This window comes from Salarias fasciatus, chromosome 19, assembly GCF_902148845.1.
Source record: "Salarias fasciatus chromosome 19, fSalaFa1.1, whole genome shotgun sequence".
Taxonomy (NCBI): domain Eukaryota; kingdom Metazoa; phylum Chordata; class Actinopteri; order Blenniiformes; family Blenniidae; genus Salarias; species Salarias fasciatus.
The window spans coordinates 25,730,119-25,747,988 of record NC_043763.1 but is presented as its reverse complement, the minus strand read 5'-3'; positions in this window follow the sequence as shown (position 1 = coordinate 25,747,988).

Genomic DNA, 17,870 nt, shown 5'->3' with positions numbered 1-17,870 from the left:
TCAGATTCTTTCTCCCACACATGATATTCTGCAGTTAGTATTCTCTGCTGGAAGCCGTCCAGTTCCTCCCGGAGTGTAAACGGCGCCGCCGACCCGCCTGACCCGCAGACTGCAGCACGGTTCTGTCTTCGTCAGGTAACTCCCCGTCGTGTTCGGACCGCACGGACGGACGGCGCCGATTCCCGCTTCACATGCTCAGACATGAAGCGGCGGCACGGCGGCGGCGGCACGGTCGCCTCACACTGAAGAGGTCTCTGGTTTGAGTCCAGCTTCTTTGTTTCTCTGCAAACAGGTACAAAGAAATCCCACTGCTCAGAGCAGACCAGTGCAAAACATGCAAACTCCACAGGCAGAGCCCTGCAGCCCTGATCCCCGACAGGGGGAGCCACAGCCGGGACTTTCAGGAAACCCAGACCCAAAGCTGCTCAGTCCTGGACTCGAGCTGGGGATCGATCACCGTGAGGCAGCAGAGCTAACCACTACACGCTGTATCCAGGAGGAATCTTACTTTTCTCCACAGGAGTCAGGAGAGACGGTGAAACCTGGAAATCACTAATACACAGCATATATTAAACCTGTTTTATTAGACTTTTAGAAAAATGTTTCTTGATGACGTAAAAACTGGAGCCGGTCTGGAGACAGTTTGATGCTCAGATTAAGTTTTACGAGATATTTTAACGGGGCGATATATTTGGTGGAATGCAGGCCTGGCAGCTTCCCGTCTCTCTTCAGAGGCCGATTATCAGAGCAGTCCGGCGGTGAGAGCCGGTCCACAGCGTCTCCAGGGTGAAGGCGACGCAGACGAGCCACGCCCGGAGAATCAAACCGGCGCTGCTCTCAGCCCCCCAGCCCGTCGCCCCGACACGCCCGGTCCGGGTCCGGACCTGGAGGGTCAGCGGCCTGGCTTCAGGAGCCAGTATGGAAAAAGGCTGCAGGCATTTCCTCTCTTTACGTCTCATGACTGCCCGTTTCCTCAGCTGTTCAAACAGCCGCTGGTTCCTGCTGACCGGCCCGGCGGTTCCTGCTCTCAGTGTCAAACCGGTCTCACTGGGGGCTCGGGTCTGGTCTGGGGCAAAAGATGCATCCAACAGTCAAAAAGAATGACAGGCTGAAGAGAAAGGAGAATCGGTCCAAAGGAAATAAAAATCAGCTTCATACAACATGGCTTCACTGAAGATACGGACGAAACCAGAGCGGAGTTCATCTTTTGTGGTGAAAAATTGGAGATTGAGAGCTGGAAGCTACGACTGAAGCGACATCAGACCATCAAACACCGACAGACGGAGAGCAAAGCAGAGAGTTCAACCTGAAACCAGGGGGAATCGAACCAGCCACCCAACGCTGGGAAACCAGGGGGAATCGAACCAGCCGCCCAGCAGCAGAGTTCTCTGGAGTTCAGCCGGACTCCTCGTCCCTTCAGAAGTTCCATCCTTCTTTTTCCAGCCTCAATATTTTGGTCTTTAAACAAAGTTCAGGAGGCGCCGAGATGCAGACGTCAAACAAACCCAGAAGCTCCGCCCCCAGGTCTCATTCTGACCAATCGAGCTGCTGCTCGGCAGGTTCTGGGCGAGACGCCACAAAGCCAACCTCACAGTGCCTTGCTCAATCAGCTGGAGGGTTGAACTCAGCCTGGAGGCTCCCAGACAAACAAACAAACAAACAAACTAAACAAACAAAACAGCGGAGCCTTGAGAGCCACCAGGCTTCATGTCGTCTGCAGACTTCAGATCCCAGCGGCCGACGGCTCGTCTGTTCAGGACCGCTGAACGCTCTGCTCAAATCAAACCACTTCCTGTGAAAACCAAACCACTTCCTGTGAAAACCAAACCACTTCCTGTGATCCAGCTCTCAGGTCCTCTGCTAAAAACCGCCTCTGGCTCTGTGTTCACACGTTCTACTGACTGCTGGGAGATTAAATCAGAACTCTTTACTTTTCACTGCGACTTTAATGAGGCTTTTTTTCTCCAGGATGTCATTTTATTAATACCGTATCGGCCCAAATATAAGACGACTCTGATTATAAGACGACCTCTATTTTTCAAACATCATTTTGTGAAAATAAAAATATGTTGAAGATAATAAGGTTACTCATAAAATAACTTTTTATTGTACAATTATTCTAAACTCAAAAACTCACAACAGAGATAACATTTCACTTGATTTAAGAGTAAAAAAATATTACGGCAGTATTAAATAAAAAATATATCGTCTTTCTCAAAATAAGCAACAATTAAGAGCCTCAAAGGTTCGATAACTGCATTAATGATGTAAATAACTTTATAACCATCAAATTCAAGTTCTATTCAACTTCATTAACAATAATTCAGCCTCCTGGATGCTGGGTTCAGTCTGGCCTGTAGAGAACAGTTCTTCAGAGAGAAAGCAGCAGATTTCAGCTGCTCTGAGCTTTTATTACTTTCTCCTGAAGGCTGTAAAACTGAAACAAACCAGATAAACATAGAAGTGAACATAAACACAAGATGTACCACAACATACATCACTGTCTAGAAACTAAACCAGTATTTAAAATAAGAGCCGCTAGCTCAATGCTAACTGTTAATGGAAACGCCATTGACATGCTAACAGAATTAGCATCTGCGTTGAAACTTCACAACAAACTGACAAACTCACAAGAATCAATTCCACTTTTATCTTGAACATCAGCTCAGTATACTCGAGTACTTACAGGCAGGTATTCTCGATGCTGTTTGAAATGAAGCTTAGAAAAACCCCCAGCAGCCACACTGCTCAGTCTTCTTCTCTCACTGCTGCAGGCTGACTCTCTGTCCAGCTCACTAGCTCCCCCTAACGGGGGGCGGAGCCACTGCATGGAGCAGAGGCAGTCCAGCTCCCCGGGACTCTGGCTCCACCCAGTCCTCCATTAGAGCACCACCCCGTTTTGGAGAATATCGTTTCTGGGGGAAAAAAATCGTCTTATATTCGGGCCAATACGGTATTTAAGAACATTTTATTCGACACAATCCACCTTCCTCCTGCTCCAACCACAGTTTCCACTCATCATGTCCACGGTGATGAAAGGTCCTATTTGATGAGAGATTCTGTTTCTGTGGTGAAGTGAAGGAATCCGTCGCCTCCTCAGCTCCACTTTATGAACGAGATTCAGATTCTGGATCAAACTGGTTGAACGACGGCGTTTCTGCCTCTTCTTCTTCTTCTGCAGCGATTCAGGAACAAACTAGAGCCGAGCGAGTCCAAGTCAGGAACCGTAGGCTGGACCGAACCTGGAGGAGGACGCACCGCCGTCAGGAGGTCTCCGGTCAGAGTGCCGCTCTGGAGGAGGTCGGTGCAACGCCACCTCGGAAGGAGGAGGAGGAGGTGGTGGAGGAGGAAGAGGAGGTGGAAGAGGAGGAGGTGGAGGAGGAGGAGGAGGAGGAGGTGGAGGAGGAGGAGGAGAAGGAGGAGGAGGAGGAGGAGGTGGAGGAGGAGGAGGAGGAGGAGGAGGAGGAGGAGGCGGGCTTCGTGTGAAGAATCCAATTAAAAGAAAGGAGCTCAGTCGTCCGTTTCCTGGCGTGAAGATAAGAGAGCGCTCCATCAGGGAGGCTAACAGCTCCTGGAACTGGAGCTCATATGCAGCCCGGCAGCATCTCCTGCTCCACCCCCTCCACCCCCCCCCCCCCCCCCCCCTCCACCCCCTCCACCCCCCCTCCACCCCCTCCACCCCGTCCGGAGGCTGCACCGCTCAGCCAAGTCAGGCCAATTAGAGGGGCTTGTTTGGGGCTTCTGGAGGCTCAGGAGCTCCACCGGGGCGGCAAATCTCTATTAAACCTCCACCCTGCTCCCCTCCACCCATACGGAGGTGACCCCCCAGGGCTTCCTGCTCTCTCCTTCCTGCGTTCTGCTGCAGAAGTCAGGCAGTTTGCTGCACCGGTTAGCCCTGTGAGCCCGGGCCGGCGTCCTCCGGCGATGATCCATCATCCTGCCGCCGCTGCTAATCCAACGCCGTGCAGAGGCGTGGCCTGAATGAGCCGCCGTTTGTGTTGCGACGTAAAGGTTAGCGCATCAGGGGAGTGGCCGCCGCTCGCCGGGCCGCCGGGGGTCAGAGGTCAGCCCGGTGCCGGACGGTCGTGTTAAAGCGAGCGGCTCCTGAAACACGAGTCTGTTTGTAAAGAGCAGCAGGAAGCAGAGGCTGAGTCAGAGTGTCAACAGCCGAACATCAAGACAGCGAGACAGAGGAGCGTCTGCAAGAACGGAGGGAGGACACAGGACAGAGTGTGTGTGTGCGTGTGTGTGTGTGTGTGTGTGTGTCTCTCTGTGCAGACTACATGTTTCTAAATGTGCAGCATGTGAGCGGATCTGTAGGTCAGATGATCGCGGTGTGTTTTGATGAATATTTCATTGGAGTTTATGGCTGTGTGTGTGTGTGTGTGTGTGTGTGTGTGTGTGTGTGTGTGTGTGTGTGTGTGTGTGTGTGTGTGAGCTGGTGTGAAGGGAGGAGGAATCACCCCGGCGGTCCCGGGTGTCAGGTACAGTTAACACGGCCGTCGCTGCTTCGCAGATGATGCTCCGGCTCCTCCTCCGCGGGGGAGCCGTCCGACCCCCCGACCCCCCCGACCCCCCGACCCCCCTGCTTCTGCCGTTAATCCCAGCCCGTCTCGTTCTTCGCTCCGGACCATGATTCACTTCCTGTCGTGGAGCGACGGCGTTCTGAAGAGATCTGAGCTTCATTACGAGCTGTGAGTGTTTTCAGGGCACTCGGGGACGGAGAAACATTTTCTCCCTGGATGAGCAGCTGATCGACTCGCTGGGAGGAAAATATTAATTACGGCGGAGTTCAGAGCTGAAGCGGCGGCGCCGGGAGCCCGGCGGCTCGGGTTTCACCCGGCTCGGCGTGCCGGACCGTTCAGGCGGCGGCAGACGGCTCTTCTTCTGTCTAAACTGAGGTTTCATCACATTCAGGAGCCGTCAGTTTGAGTTTAACTCGAACTGAGAGAGAAACGCCCTGAGAGACGTTTACACCGCCACCGCCTGCTGGAAATGTTCCAGCTCCCAGGCGCCGTGCAGAGACGGGACGGACCGCCGAGACGCCGCCACGCTGGAAGCACCGGACGCAAACTGAAGTTATCAGGAAAAACAAGGAAGAAGCAACGTGAGAGACGACGGTCAGAAAGTCAAACTGTGGAAAAAAACGAGCCACAGACGTTCAGATGAGACGGTTCAGACCTAAAACCAGGAACAAAAAACACTCTGTCAGAAAGTTCATGAATAAGATCCGCGGGGAGCCAGCTGAGAAAACGCTTCAGACCAGAGTAACAGCAGCACCGTTCGTTTTAAAGGAGGCGAAAACAGACGCCATGAACATGAATCTACTGATAAATGTCTCTGCTTGGTGTGGCCTGGCAGAAACGCCCAGAATTCCAAACTCATGAGAGGAAAGGCTCCGGATCCGTCCGGGTTTTTCTCTCCACAGCATCAGGAGTTAAAACAGGAATAATTATCAGATATTCTGTCATTCAGTGTTTTGTTTAATCCAGGAGTTGGTGTTGGAGGTCAGGCTGGCGGCTTTTCTACTGCTACAGGGAATTGAACCAGCAGCTTAACCTCTGCTCGACCTTGAGAAAAGGGAGAACATGCAAACCGCCTGAATTTAAACCTTCTGCTGCTGTTTTCAAACCCAGACGGCTCAAACAGCTGAGAGTCAAATTTCCAAGAGAATCAAACACGATGGCTCCACCGGCCCAAATCCAGGGTGAAGGGAGAACATGCAGACTCCACCTGTTAAGCCCTGAAGCCGGGATCGACCCCAGCGCCTCCGGAGGTGAAGCGGTTCGACTCCCGGCGTCCGCTGAGCGCTCCGTCTGTCAGAGTGAGGAATCTGAAGGAGTCGGTGTTTCAGGCTGTTATTTGCTGATTGCTGTGAAAACGTTGCTGCGTTGCGTTGCTGCGTTGCGTTGCTGCGTTGCTGCTGCGGAGGAGGGATCATCATGACGCTGCCGGAGACGCCGGGACGATGAACACGCTGGTGAAACCAGGACGAGGGATTCAGTCCACTGCTTTATCTCGTCGCCGCACTTCGCCGGCCTGGTTTTCAGGGAGTGATCACATTTTCAAGGGCGAACGTCACGTTAAAGCTCGTGTCCGGAGTTTTGAAAGAATGAGTTTTTTTTTTTTTTAACCCAACGTCTCGAGGCTCCGCCCTCCCTCTGCTTTCATGAGCGACCAAGCCACGCCCCTTTAATTGTGCACGCGATTATCTGTCTGGTGAAAATGAGAGCCTCTGAGTCCTGCAGCATCCTCCATGTTGAGCTGTTTCCGGCGGATGTTCAGCAGACGGTGGATATATCTGCTGCAGAGCTAACTCTCCTCTGCTGGGCGAGCGCCGGGCTCTCTGGCTGCTACACAGGTTGAGTGACAGAATGACAAAGCGGAAGGTCAAAATCTATTGGCTGAAGCTGACCGGCGCTTTTTCGGATGACATGGGGGTCTATGAGACGAAGGCGGAGCTTATAAATAAATGTTTATATTGCTTTATGCTAATATTATATCATAGTATAGAACCAGACTGACACACTGAAGCTCTGTTGAAAAATGATTCATACATTGGAAACTGACAGAAACTCTGGACACGAGCTTTAAGAGGAGAGACTCAGGGAACGGCGCCGTCCCCGGAGCGCCATCCCCGGAGCGGCGAAACTCTCCGCCACCGCCACCAAGACGTCGGTGAGGTTTTGTCGGGGAAACGGTTTGTGGACGGAGAGACGCCCGGCTGGAGTCCGGCTGTGTTCTCATCTCCTCCTGAGGTTCATCCCACAGTCATCCGGCCCACACGGCGCCCGGCGAGCGTCCGCACGCCAGCCCCGCCACGCCAATTTATCGGGCTGTCTGTCCTCACATCCATCCATCACTGACTGTCGCTGCTCTGATCTGTTACCCAATCACCATCCGGCGGGACTCAAAGGCTCCGCAGGGTCTTTTATCTCCATCAGCCTTCCTCCACGCCGCCATCCTCCACGCCGCCTCCACACCTCCGCCGGAAAATTACCGAGCGGAGATGCTTCACCCCCCGCCGCCGCCCACTGCCCCTCGCTCAGCCCGCCGGCTCGGCCGAGTCTCCGCCTTCAATCGGCGCTTTGATGAGATGAGAGAAGCTCACGTCTGAAAACGAGGCGTCGTTTCCCGGTGAGCGGCGGCGGCGGCGGTCTGACCGCCTCCCGCCGGCCGCCGCCCCGGTTCAGCACTTCCCCCGGGGCGACAACACACGGCTCAGCTGGAAGCTCCATCAGACACAATCTGGTCTCCAGCTGGGGGGTCAGAGGTCAGAGGTCAGAGGTCAACACTTCTGAATCAGACATGCTGGAGCTCAGACGGGAGCCGAGGAGGAAGACTGGATCCGACTGGTGGGAGGAGGAAGAGGAAGAGGAAGAGGAGGGAGAGGAGGAAGAGGAGGAGGAGGAAGAGGAGGAGGAGGAGGAGGAAGAGGAGGAAGAGGAGGAGGAGGAAGAGGAGGAGGAGGAGGAGGAGGAAGAGGAGGAAGAGGAGGAAGAGGAGGAGGAGGAAGAGGAGGAGGAGGAGGAAGAGGAGGAAGAGGAGGAAGAGGAGGAAGAGGAGGAAGAGGAGGAGGAGGAATAAAGTTCTCAGTGTCCGTCTACTGAGCAGAACAGCTGTTCACTATGGCCATGGAGACCAGGACCAGGACCAGGACCAGGACCAGGACCAGGACCAGCATTTCAGAAAAGGTTTTTTTCCCCGTTTCCATGGAGATGGGTCAGGGTTAGAGAGCGCCGGCAGTGCAGCCCGGCAGCAGGTCTGAAGGTCACGGTGACCTTGGAGAGTCCAGAGTCCAGCAGGGACTGAACCTTCATGAAGCTGGTCTCCTCCTGAGCAGCAGCGCCGCTCACGGCCTCCTGGAACTCCTCACGGATCCTTCTGGAAAAAGTGAAGTTTGGTCGTTAAATCCGGCGAGCCGGCAGCGGAGCGTCCGTCACGTCGGGGCCGTCTGGTCCAATCCGGGCCGGGGACGGGGACGGGGACGGGGACCCGGGAGACTCTCGGGAGGTAATTGGGACCTTTTCCCAGGTGAAGGCTGTTCAGAGGGAGTGAGGATCAGAGCGAGGGCCGGCCGGCGGCCGCCGCTGCCGTCAGTCATCTGCTCAGATGAAACGCCGTCCCTGCAGGCTCCCGGCTCTCCGCCGCTCCCCGGTGATCAGACGAGGAACGGCGAGCAGGTTTCAGCTCCGATCCGTCAGTTTATCAGACAGGTGAACCAGAGCGGCGCTGCGTGCGGGGACGCCGCAGAAAGACAAACCGAAGCGTGTCCCCACATGTTGACGTCTCCAGCCCGACTCACCAAGACCCTGCAGGAAGCGTCCTCCAGAACCACAGGCTGGACTCGAACCCACAACCCACAGCCCCAGACAGTCCAGGACCGCAGTCCTGCCAGCTGACGGCCGCAGAGTCAAAGTCAGAACCTCCGACCAGCAGAACAAACCCTGAGAATGAAGCCGGCAGCTGGAGGAGGACGGCGGGGACGCTCTGGACCAGAGCAGGACCGTCTCTGTCCAGGACGTCACAGCGCCACACTCAGCCCGTTACACTGATCTCCAGCAGTGACGGCGGGCCGGCGGCCGCTGGGATCACTGACAGGCTGTCAGAGTCTTCAGAGGCTGAATTATGGACGATTCGTCCCAGACAACCAAGGAAACTGCCAGCATGTCTCATGTCTTCACGAGTCCCTCTGTGGACCCAGATCTGCATGAAGAGGCCGGCGCTCTGCGTCCTCTGACTCCTCCTCACAGATCAGATTTAATGTCCTGAAGCGGTTTGAATCAACAGTCCAAACACTGATCACAGCTTTCACAGCAGAGACGAGGACGGCGTCCGTCCCTCGTCTGAGCTCACAGAGCTGAGACTGATTCAGCCTCAGAGGCTTTTTGTCCTTCTTGCTTTATTTGAAAAGGCGACTCGAGTGTTTTTCTTTCCAGCAGCTGGTTACACATAAGATAAGAGCGCAGAGGGAACATGTGAGCGGCGAGAGGCCGGCGGGACGCCGCCGTCCTCATGTCTTCGTCACTCTTGTCCCCTTACAGCACGTCTGGTCACGTACAGGAAGCAGCGGCGCTCTGAATGGAAATACATGCAGCCCTGATCTGAAGGCCGCCGGCAGACCTCTGGCAGGCTGCAGGATTCACCGCCACGGAGGAAACCGCAGCGCAGAGAGGAGCCAGAACACCGGAGAACACCGGAGAACACCGGAGAACACCGGAGGACACCGGAGAACACCGGAGGACACCGGAGAACACCAGAGAACACCGGAGAACACCGGAGAACACCGGAGAACACCGGAGAACACCGGAGGACACCGGAGAACACCGGAGAACACCGGAGGACACCGGAGGACACCAGAGAACACCAGAGAACACCGGAGGACACCGGAGGACACCGGAGGACATGCACATCTGACCCCGGTGGCCTTCTCCTGGAGCCGGTCCCACGCCGCTCGGCCCTCATGAATCCCGCCGCCGCTGCAGGGAAGCATAGTGAACGAGGCTCCGCCTCCCCGGGGGACGGGCCGGCTGCTCGGATCAGCAATGAGAGCGGCGGCGACGGAGCCGCCTGAAGGACGAGCGCCGGCCGCTCTCCAAACGGCCGCGGCGCCCTTGATGTGGCGGAGACCGGCTTCCACTCGGGACGTCGAGAAACAAAGATCCTGCCGGAGATTTCAAAGCTCCGCCTCCATCGTCACAACGTGACGGCGTCTGGAGGAGATGCTGATACGGTAGCTGCCGCGCTCGCCGGAGGACGGACCGCTACGGCGCCGCCGGAGACGGAACAGCTCCAGGACGCCGAACCCTTCAGCGCAGTCTGTGTTTCCACGTCTTTGAGGAGACATGAAGAACAACGCTGAGACATTTCAAAACAACCCTGTTAGAACTCAGAGTCAGAGAAAAGCTCTGCAAACAGTCCGACTCAACATTTCACACTAACGACTCTCTTCTGGGATGAAGACGTGAGATGAGAGCGGCAGAAACTCCTCCTGTCTTTAAAGACACCAACGGATAAAACTGCCAGAGGAGGAGCGATTACTGGAGAGAGAGGCGAGGCTGAGAGGCCGACGAATAAAGACTCTTCACAAACAAACAGCTGATTCACAAGAGGCTCCACACACACCCACTCACACACACACACACACACTCACGATGATATAAATCGCAATACTTGGGTCACGAAACGATAACATGATATATCACGATATATTGTCACATTCCTAGTATAAGCAACATGAGTGTGTGTGTGTGTGTCTGAGAGAGAGAGAGAGAGAGAGAGAGAGGGGAGAGAGAGAGAGTACGCAACTTTGATTCCATGTAGTTAACTTAGAAAATAAAAACAGACACAAGCTGCACCAGATGACACCGATCATCCATCAGATAACGTTGATCTTCCAGAGTCAAACTACTGGACTGAATCGAGGCTTCAGTTCCTCAGTCCCCTCGAGGTTCACCAGTCCTGCTGTATTCAAACAGCCTTTAAAACACCAATCATTCATAAATCCACACCGTATCGGGCAGCTGAGTGTCGCCATGAGGATATTTTTTCACACCCGTACTACGACACCGAGTTCAGCTGTGGAGCTTCCAAGGGGAGTTTGCATGTTCCCTGTGTCTCCTGCAGGAGAGATTCGAGGCTCAGTTTCAGGTAAGAGACTGTTGGTCTGAATGGATCCAGCCTCCTGAAGTGGGATCAAGTGTCGACTAAATCCCATCCAGAGATCGTCCTGAAGGAACAGCCTCTGGTTTCCTGAGGAGCCCCGGGTCAGATGTGGGGCTCCAGCAGCTCTGAGAGCCGTTCACAAGTTCAGGACGAACCGGAGGAAGAGGGTCAGCTGGATTACAGGCTGAAAGGGAACAACGAACGGCCTGGGAGTGTTTTAAAGCAGCACGTCGAATCCCACACACACACACACACACACACACACACACACACACAGGACTAACAGCTTCAGCGCCGGCGGCCTTGATGTTCCAGAACCTTCATCTCTGTCGCGTCTCCGCAGTGTGTCTTCACGTCGTGCAGGAAAGTTTTTCTCGCCATTAAAAGTTTGCATCCGATCGGAAAGAGCAGCAGAAACTGGAGAACCCGGCGACTCCGAACTCCCCGCTCTGCAGCTCTGTCACTTCCAGTCCCGACGCCCCATTAGCGCCTCCTTCTGTTTGTGTTTGTCGACTTTAGTGGGTCATTTCTGTTGTCTTGACATCAGACTCGTCACAGGCGGCGTTTTCCTCGCCTCGGCTGTCGTCGGCGCCGTGTGAAGAGTAGCTGACAGGCCGCCGGCGCGGCTGGCAGCGAGGCCGCCGCTTCCCCAGAGCAGCAGATCGAAACAAAACCTCCACCGGCTCCGTCTGCGACTCGTCCCGGCAGGCGGCAGAGCGCCGGGCGCCGCCTCGTGTTCGTCGGCGGGACGTTCCGCGGCGTCTGGCCGGCGTCCGGGCCGGACGGGTGACGGTGGCCGTCTCAGATCTGTCCCGGCTGATCCGCCGCCTCTCGGCTGTGACTGGGCGGCGGATTCGGAGCCAGACGGGACAAATATTCCATCTGCTGAGCGGCGCCTCGCCTCGCCTCGCCTCGCCTCGCCTCGCCTCGCCGGATCCATGAAGAGGCCCCGCTGTCGGCCGCCGCTCGCTCTGCACGTCTTCCCCGCCGAGCCTCGCCGCTCACGCTCTCTTTAACTCGTCACGGCGTCTTCTGTCTCCGTCTGTCCTGCTGAGCGTCTCTTTAAACCCGGAGACGCGTCGACGTGTCTGACAGCAGCATGATGGGAGTCCCGTCAGGCCGGACGTGAGCGGCGGATCCGGCTCTTGTTCCGGCTCGGCGCCGTGATCACGGGCCGGTCCGTCACAGGCGGCGCCGGGACAGCTGCAGCTCATCTGAAGCCACCCGGGAGCCTGACGTGCACGGCTCCGGATCACAGCAGGAACCAGGAAGACCACGCGTGCTCAGGTAGAACATGGAACCCCAGGCCACAGACAGAGACATGAATTCACCCTCCGTCCTCTGAAGTCCTGGAATCCATGACCTGACAGGAACGTCTGTTTCCCGCTGCCCCCCCCCCCCCGGGCTGACTGAACGTCCTGCTGATCCACTTCCTGTGCGGCTTCATGTCGCTCTGAGCTGTGTCTGACTGAAGCGTTCGGCAGGAAGCCCGTCTGCACCACAAGAAGCCTCACACCCACAGGTAGGGCGGCTGTGGGTCAGTGGGGAGAGCAGTCGTCTGACAATCGGGAGGTTGTTAGTTCGATTCCCGTCTCTGCATGTCGAAGTGTCCTTGGGCAAGACACTGAACCCTGAATTGCCCCCGGTGGATGGACTGAGCGCCTTGCATGGCAGCCACCACGGCTCCAGTGAAGTGCTCTTCTGCACATGTCGATGGACAGAAGGAACGATGTCTGAATCTCGAGCCGATCAGCTGATCAAACCCGAAACACATCAAAGCCTCATCTTCCTCATCTTCCTCATCTTCCTCCTCTTCACCAAGCTGCAGTCTGTTCCTGGAGCTTCAGGTCTGTGAGGGATTTTAACGCAGGAAGCTTTTCTCTGCTTCAGCTCCTTCGTCTCCAGCAGAACTGAGTGAATTCATGAAGTGTTTGAGCGAGTCAACTGAATAAATAAAGCTAACCGGTGCCTTTCCTGGGCTCCTCCAGAGGTTCTTGATGCTGGTTGTTTGATGACAGGAAGCAGGAATCAGCTGGAGGTTTTCACTGGAGCCTAAATGTTAGAACTCTTTCAGGTTCTCTTGATTTTCTCCGTCTTGAGGAAGGAGCTGTGAAATCGATGGCGTCCAGTAAACAGGGAGAAGCGAGGCGGTGGATCTGAGAGTCCGGTGATTGATGGTGGACGCGCCTCTAACTCCAGCAGCAGACTCCGGCGGACCGAGTGGCGTTTTATCATCGGAGGGGAGGACGTCCCGACGCCGTCCATCCATCGTACCCGAGGAACCCGGCTCACCGCGTCTGGAGCTCCTGCACAGAATCAGTCCACGAGCAGGAACTCCGACTCTGCTTTTCCGGCGTTGAAGCAGGCGCGCCAACCTCGCCGCCGCCGCCACCGACGCCGACGGCTCGTCACGCCGCTGATGGAGTCACCCCCGTCAGCGCGGCGGAGAAACGACTCCACAAAGTCACGGCGGAGGAATCAGTCAGGGAGACTCGTCCTGACGTGTCCTGTCTTTGACTTCCTGCCATTTCTCCGCTGCTTCACCTGTCCGCTCCCGTCTGTCACTGCGATGTCCAGAGAGCTGCTCGGCGGCGTTCCGCCGGGCGCCGTACACGTCCACATTATGCAAGGCTGGTTTCTGGAAGCGGGCCGAGGCAGCCGGCGGGGAGATCTGCAGCGGCGGTGGAGGACGGAGCGGTTCTCCTGGAGGGAGGCGGCGGCGAGCAGCGGCGCCGGATCCCTTCAGGCCGCGACCCTCGCCGCCCTCGCCGTAAATCCCCACAATCCTCCGCCGTGCCGCTCTCTCCACCTGACGGAGCTCCGGCTCCGATAACCACGTCTCCTCAGAGTTTAACGACCTCCGGGGCGCCGACCCCGGCCTCACGCCGCTGATCTTGATGTACTCCGGGCTCGGCGGGCGCCGCGGGTCTGAAGATTGGACTCACTGAGCCGTCGGGGCGGCGCCGGATGACCCGGCAGAACAGAACCGTTTCCACAACCTCCGAGGTTCACCGAGCTTCACTCCACCGCCGCACTGCAGGACGACGCCTCCGCCGCTCAGGAGGGGAGGAAGGAGCTCCGGTTAGTGTGTGTGTGTGTGTGTGTGTGTGTGTGTGTGTGTGTGTGTGTGTGTGTGCGTGCGTTCTATCTGCAGGAGGTTAATGAGGTTGATGGCGGTGCTGCAGGGCGCCGTGTCAGTTCAGAGAGAAGCGTGGGAGGATTCCAGTCGGCGCCGCTGCTCCTCCTGAGATCACTGCTAAAACCATCAAACCATCACGGCTCTTCAAGTCAACGTCTGTCTTTACTGGGGGACAAATTAATCTAACCGAAGTCATTTCCCACAATGCACTTCACTCAGCAGACTGTAGAGGCAGCGATTAGCCAGACATGGCTTCGATGCTAATTTCTGACGGAATGTTCTGATCAACTCTTCCAGCACCGACAGTTTAAACCTGAGAACAGAAAGGAAAGCGGCTGCAGTGAAGCACAGAGTCTCAGAGCTGGAAACAAACCGGCGGTGAAGACGTCTCATCTTCTCATCTGGACGCGGCGCCGGCGTTTTAACGTCTCACACTCTTTACTACAGCCTCGTAACACGACGCCCGAAACCCAGTGAGGTACGGCGGCGGAAAATCAGAGCGGGATTACTGAAGGCTGCTGTGTGCGTGTGTGTGTGTGTGTGTGTGTGTGTGCGTGTGTGTGCGTCCGTCCTTCCAGACAGTTCTATTAGACTTCGTGTTTCGTGAGTCTGGAGCAAAATAACGAAGATGAAACCATCAGAGTGAAATCTCGGGGTTCTCCAGGGAACGCTTCACTGAACCTCGTGCTGTGAGACGACGGCGGATCAGTGACGCTGGCATCAAACTCCTGTTTTCCCGAGAAAAGCACATGAATCTCTCTCCTCCTCCTGTTTGGTTTGTGGAGAATCGTTTTGCTCATTACGGCGACGAGACGCTCGGTTTTGTAATCGTCCTGATCCAACACCACTCTGCCTGTCCGTTCACACTGAAACACACAAAATCTGCGATCTCCAAAATAATCCAGGTTCAGCGTGTTGATCCGTCCCCCGAGAGCCGCTGGCTGCAGATTAGAACCGCCTCACAATGACCACCGCCTCCATTCCACAGACACAGAAACAGTAAGAAGCTTCCAGCCGCTTCTTCTGCCGCGCAAGAGACGAGACGATAAACCGTGCACGAGGACATGAGCGTGCACGGCGGGCCTCAGCCTCAGCAGAGCCGGTGCTTAATGCACTCGGTGCTGCTGGGAGGCCGGCGGTTTAGATCGCCTCAGAGTCAGTTACAAGACAACAAAAGCTTTTTCTAACAAGACCGAGGCTTTAATTATTCACAAATGACAAATAAGTATTCTCCGGCGCCCCCCACGCCGCCATCCTGCACAAAAGACATCAGGGAGACGTCGTTAAACTTTAAATTCACTGTGACGTGGAGACGGGAGCTAAAGTCCTCCATCATATCAGAGTCTCTGTGTCTGAGGAGGAAGAGGAGGAGGAGGAAGAGCGTCTGCCTCACAGCTCCAGAACCAACAGTCTGTCCTCGCGTCACATCTGGAAGTAAATCCATCAAATCTGCTTCATGATGAAAACCAGTGATGATTAATTATCAGCTGCTAATTATGAAGGTTTGCAGCTTTGAGAGAGAAAAAAAAAAACAGCACCATTTTCATTCAGGCATATGTTTCTACACACTTCAATAAAAACGACTTCAAGACGATACATTTACGTAGAGGAATGCCGAATCTCATCTGATCTGTTGAGCATGTTGCAGCTGAATACTGAATTATTACAATTTAGTGTTTAATCTGCATCTTTGTCACCTGCACACAGTTCACATGCTGGCTCTACTTCACTGATTCATCCTGCTGATGTTTACAGAATAAACATGTTGTTCAATCTGTGTGTTTATAGAACGTATACGTCTGTTTTAATGTGCTGTTCGCTGTACTGGTGATAGTTTTCTGTGCTGAAGTTTTCTTGAAGGTCATTAATCTGCAGATTGTCACATCTGTTTGAGTTCATTCAGTGTTTTGAATGAGTTGGACTCATTTCAGTGTTTGGAAGCTGCATATATTCCAGAACATGAACGAGTTTCTCAGTCGATTTAACTTCTATGTATTGATGCTGCTTCAGCATGTTTAACCTGGATGAATCACTATATGCAGATGACAGTCCGCTGCATTTATTCAGTTTGTAATTGGTGAGTCTAGTGTTTTCACATAATTATGTACCCGTGTGTGTGTGTGTGTGTGTATGTGTGTGTGTGTGTGTGTGTGTGTGTGTGTGTGTGTGTGTGTGTGTGTGAGATCCTTCATCCTTTATATATTGTAAAATAAGTGTAGAATAAGCATTTCCTGTGTGTATTGCTGAATGTGTTGCAGGATCACGCAGTGAGGACACGGCGCCGCCATTCGCCATATTGGCCCAGCTGGTATCTGCAGCGGCGGACGCAGACTTTCCCTCGGCAACAGTTTCAGCAGCGCGGCGACGTGAGCGTCGGCGAACAACAGGAAACACACGGCGGAGATAAGGCGCCACGGGAAGAACCGCTTGCCGACGTTCTGCAGACGAGCCGGAGAGACGGCGAGCGTCATCCGAGCTTTCAGGGTGAAGAATGAGCAGGAGGAAGGAGGAAGACTTCAAAGCAGCCGCCAGAGTGCAGCGTGGGTAATAGACTTAAGGGAGATTTATCAAACGGCACGCTGGAGGAGAGTCTGAGCAGCGGCCGTGTTTATGTTGACGTGTGTGTGTGTGAGTGAGTGTGTGTGTGAGTGTGAGAGAGAGAGAGAGAGAGAGAGAGAGAGAGAGAGAGAGAGGTGTGATTAAGACCGACAGCAGGTTCATGGCTGCCATCTTTAGTTGTGGATTTCTGAGGTGAATATGCTAATGAGGCGCTCGCCTGAACACTGGCCTGTGTGTGTGTGTGTGTGTGTGTGTGTGTGTGTGTGTGTGTATGTGTGTGTGTGTTGGGGGGCTGAAAGCTGATCCCGTCTTTCTCTCATGCCTGTTGAATATTTGCCCTCATCAGCTGATCCAGCGGCCGATCAGTATTGCTCAGAGTGAGGCATGCTGGGAAAACACCGGGCGGCGGACGTCAACATTTGCTCCGACTGGACGGTGCAACAACCACCTCTCCATCCATCCGTCTAATCACCTACCCAACATCCCTCCCTCCCTCCCTCCCTCCAGCGCTGTGTGAGCAGCCAGGCTGAACTGCACAGGAAGAACATGAACCCTCCAAAATAAAAGGCTGAAGCTCAGAACTGAACTGGGATATTTTCTTCTCACTGTGAGGGGAGAGCTAACCACTACACCGCTGTACAACCTGAGTTTGGCTGTAATTTAGCACAAAATCTAAACTGGAGGAAACAGCAGGACTGAGTTACTGAGAACTTAAAGTAATCACATTACTTCTTCTTCCTGTTCGAGAAGAAACAATAAAATGTAAAAAAAAAAACAAAAACAAAGTCTGACTGAATCAGAAGGAAACGAGCAGCTCCAGTATTAGCAGGCGCTAGCTAGCTGAGCAGCAGCATTACCCATAAGTCAGTGCTTCCCTCTGCTCAGGGTTCCATCAGACTGACGGAGAACACGCCTGAGTGGGCGGAGCCCAGCGGCACGGAATCGAACCAGGAAACTTCAGGCTACGAGCTGCACCCGTCAACACGCAGCAACGTAACACAAAAGACAGAGGACAGTGGGACGAGGACAAAAGGAGAGGAAGGTGAGCGAGGAAGAGGAGGAGAGGAAGAGTCGGACTGTCAGGCAGAGGAGGACTGATGGCGCCCGGCGTGATTCCAGCTCCGCCGCCGCTCTGCAGGTCAGGAAGTGATTCACAGCCAGAGTGTGTGTGTGTGTGTGTGTGTGTGTGTGTGTGTGTGTGTGTGTGTGTGTGTGTCTGTGTGTGTGTGTGTGTGTGGTGGGCAGCCAGCCACCAGCTGCACACACTCCATAACCTTATCACCGCTGCGAGGGTCAAAGACTTAACTCAGAGACGAGTAAATAAGAACGAGACTGAGAGAAAAGCGAGGCGGAAAAAAAGAGGGAGAGAAAAGAAAAGATGGACAGGAGTGGAGAGAAAGCAGGAGCTGCTCACCTGCTGGAACCTGGAGAAGCGTCTATTAAAGGTGGAGGATGGGTGGAGCACAGCGAGGCGGCGAGTGAAGCCATGTTTACAGACAACTCGTCC